General features: G+C 42.5%; 1 long non-coding RNA gene across 1 annotated transcript in view; it reads right to left on the bottom strand.

Annotated features, from left to right (window-relative positions):
* Nucleotides 1-480: 480 nt before the first annotated feature.
* The window catches only part of LOC111824659, an 11,786-nt gene continuing 8,178 nt past the window's right edge, over nucleotides 481-4,088 (bottom strand). Inside the window, exon 3 of the long non-coding RNA XR_002827754.1 lies at nucleotides 481-581. This is a non-coding gene — a long non-coding RNA (uncharacterized LOC111824659). The remainder of the gene's footprint in view (nucleotides 582-4,088) is intronic.

Raw genomic sequence — 4,088 nt, 5'->3', positions numbered from 1 at the left:
GTTGAAAGTATTACATAGGTCCTCCTTTCCCCCCATTAATCTCTTCCAGGCCACTCCCATCCCCACCCCAATAGTATTTCCATACTCTCCCTTACTCCTGATGTCTCAGGACTTGCACATTCCCTCAGCTCTGTCTCTCATCTCCGTCTTCTCTCTTCAGAGCCAATCTTTCCTCCCTGAACTATCATAGAACAGTATCCTTGACAACAGTCTCTACTCTCCAGCCAATCCTACACATCCTACACATTGCCACCAAAGTCATATCTTCTCAAAGTACAGAACTGAAGATGTACTTTCCATTTTAACATCCTTGACAGGTTCCTTCTGTGTACAGTTTAAATTTCAAGTTGCCAGGTACAAACAAGGCCCTTCAATTTGGATCCACTCAGCACCTGCAAGCATCTCTCCACACCCAAACCCTGGGTACATCCATTCTGAACTTAGAAAACACCATGTTTTTCCATAAATCGTTTGGCTGACTCCCTCTGCCTAGAATGCCCTTCTTTTCCCAACTTCCAGTTCAATCAGCAACTTCTTTGAGAAATCCTTCCTTCAGAGCCAGTCCCCTGACTCTCACCACACTGTGGACACACAGGTATTACATGGCATTTTAATTTATCTGCATACAGCATTTTAGTTACCTGTTTATTTGTTCAACTAAATCTGAGTCACATACACCTGGTATTTATTCCTAATCAAATATAAAATATCTTCCCCCATATAGTAAGAAGACTAAATAACAGTATGTTTTCCAGACCAAAAGGACTGAAATTAAAAATCTTATCGTTCTATTTACAAGCAAGCTTAAGATAACGGAGACAAGGGAGAAACCAAGATGGCAGCATAGGTACACACCGGAGTTTGCTGCCTCGAACAACCACTTCAAAAATACAACTAAAAGACGGAACGGACATCACCCAGAACCACAGGAAGGCTGGCTGAGGAGATATTCTTCAACTAGAAGGAAAGAGAACAGCATACCGAGGCTCAGAGGAGGCGCAGTGTGGAAAATACAAAGGTACGGAGGTGCGCGTGGAGCGGGCTGGTGGCTGAGGGCGCAGTTGTCGTTTTCAATTTGGAGGGAGTCTCAGACTCTGAGCTCCAGATCCGGGCGAGTCTCTAGGGACTCAGACTCAAACAGGAGAAGCAGGATTGTCTGGCATCGGTCGGAATGTGAGGGCAGCTTTCTCTCCGAGGTTTGCAGCGGTTGCTGGGGTTCTGAGAAGCAGAGCCTCTGGGAACAGGACTGACAGCAGCCATAACTGCTCCCTCCGCCCACCCTGTTGATCTCGTGGGACCCGCCCTGCCCAAGCCCTGCGCAGAGCCATTTGCCGGATAGCCTCAGGCAAAGGCTAGATAAGCACCTCTCCAGAGGACAGAAGTTTTCCCACTGCAGACACAGCTGATTCTCACAGCCAGTGGGCCTGGTGGTCAAATCCCACTAGTATTAACTACAACAATCAAGGCTTAACTACAACAAGACTACGCACAGAGACCACTATGGGGTGCACCAAGAAAGGGTAAAAAATGCGGAGACAAAGAAACAGGACAAAATTATCAAGGGAGGATATTGAGTTCAGAACCACACTTTTAAGGTCCCTCAAGAACTGTCTAGAAGCCGCCGATAAACTTATTGAGATCTACAAGAAATCTAATGAGACCCTCGATGCTGTGATAAAGAACCAACTAGAAATTAAGCATCCACGAACTGAAATAAAGAATATTGTACAGACTACCAACAGCAGACCAGAGGAGCGCAAGAATCAAGTCAAAGATTTGAAATTCGAAGAAGCAAAAAACACCCAACTGGAAAAGCAAAATGAAAAAAGAACCCGAAAATACGAAGATAGTGTAAGGAGCCTCTGGGACAGCTTCAAACGTACCAACATCAGAATTATAGGGGTACCAGAAAATGAGAGAGAGCAAGATATTGAAAACCTATTTGAAGAAATAATGACAGAAAACTTCCCCCACTTGGTGAAAGAAATAGACTTACAGGTCCAGGAAGCGCAGAGAACCCCAAACAAAAGGAATCCAAAGAGGACCACACCAAGACACATCATAATTAAAATGCCAAGAGCAAAAGACAAAGAGAGAATCTTAAAAGCAGCAAGAGAAAGAAACTCAGTTACCTACAAGGGAATACCCATACGACTGTCAGCTGATTTCTCAACAGAAACTTTGCAGGCCAGAAGGGAGTGGCAAGAAATATTCAAAGTGATGAATAGCAAGAACCTACAACCAAGATTACTTTATCCAGCAAAGCTATCATTCAGAATTGAAGGTCAGATAAAGAGCTTCACAGATAAGGAAAAGCTAAAGGAGTTCATCACCACTAAACCAGTATTATATGAAATGCTGAAAGGTATCCTTTAAGAAGAGGAAGAAGAAGAAAAAGGTAAAGATACAAATTATGAACAACAAATATGCATCTATCAACAAATGAATCTAAGAATCAAGTGAATAAATAATCTGAGGAACAGAATGAATTGTTGATTATAATAGAATCAGGGACATAGAAAGGGAATAGACTGACTATTCTTCGGGGGGGGGGAGGGGTGTGGGAGATGCAGGAAGGGACTGGACAAAAATCGTGCACCTATGGATGAGGACAGAGGGTGGGGAGTGAGGGCAGAGTGTGGGGTGGGAGCTGGAAGGAGAGGAGTTATGGGGGGAAAAAAAGAGGAACAAATGTAATAATCTGAACAATAAAGATTTAATTAAAAAAAAGATAACGGAGACAAAAGAGACAATTCATCTAACTGCACATCCATGGAATCTAGTAAACATGCAATCATCCTTTGGAGAATTTAAGATGGAAACATAGAAGCAAAGAATTAGTTTGAGCCCGGCCAGCATGGCTCTGTGGTTAAGCATCGACCAATGAACCAGGAGGTCACGGTTTGATTTCAGGTCAGGGCATATGTTTGACTTGCAGCCTCAATCCCCAGTGTGGGTTGTGCAGAAGGCAGCCAATCAATGATTCTCTCTCATCATTGATGTTTCTATCTTTCTATCCCTCTCCCTTCCTCTCTGAAATCAATAAAAATATATTTTTAAAAAAATGGTCACTGGCTTCAACACTCCTGGACAGAAATGCTTTTACATATGCCCTCAAGTTTAGGAATAATTCAGTTTATTGTTCCCAGTATATTGTTAGAAGGGTACAATGTTCATCAGAAAACAGTTAATGGGGGAAAACACAAAAAAGCAATGTCCAGGTACCAAGATTGCAGTGCTTACCACTAAGGAATTTAACATTACTCAAAAAGTCTTGAAATCTCTTGTCAATAGCCCAACAATTAATCCAACTGCTATAAATATATTCTCCCCCGCCCCAAAACTTTTTATTCTAAAAATATTCAGTAAGAAAAGTTGAAATAATACAGTGAACACCTGTTTCATCTAAATCTAACAGTTGTTAAGGCCTAGCCGGTTTGGCTCAGTGGATAGAGCATCGGCCTGTGGACTGGTCCTGGGTTTGATTCCAGTCAAGGGCACATACCCAGGTTGCGGGCTCAATCCCCAGTAGTGGGCATGCAGGAGGCAGCCGATCAATGATTCTCTTCTCACCATTGATGTTACTGATGTTCCTCTCTCTCTCTCCCTCTCCCTTCCTCACTAAAATCAATAAAAAATGTTTTAAAAATAAACAAATAAATCTAACAATGGTTACCATTATGCCATATCTGCTTATGTGCATGTGAGGGATTTGAGTGGGGGGTGCTGACTACCTGAAAATCCCCCACATCATGACTTCATCATGCATTTCTCCAAAATAAATATTTTCTCCTGTACACCACAAAACCATCATCTTGCCTAAGAAAATGTTTCTAACATCACCTAATATTCAGTCCATTTGCAACTTTTTCAAAATTTCCACAAAATGTTTTTTTAAGACAATTTTCTAGAACCAGGATGCCGGGAGCCGGTCCATCCTTGCTGTTTCAAGGGACCTGGCATATATGGCATACTGTTCTTAATATGTTTGCTCACCTTCTTGGCACTATGTGTTTTAACCAAGGTCACCTCTCCGAGAAAGGTTGTTTCCCCAGCTAGGGATCTTTCCCTGAGGTTAGGGAGGGGAT

Source organism: Myotis lucifugus, unplaced genomic scaffold, assembly GCF_000147115.1.
Source record: "Myotis lucifugus unplaced genomic scaffold, Myoluc2.0 scaffold_3732, whole genome shotgun sequence".
NCBI classification, from domain to species: Eukaryota; Metazoa; Chordata; class Mammalia; order Chiroptera; family Vespertilionidae; genus Myotis; species Myotis lucifugus.
Note: the sequence above shows the minus strand (reverse complement) of the source record. Positions and strands in the feature narration are given on the sequence as shown.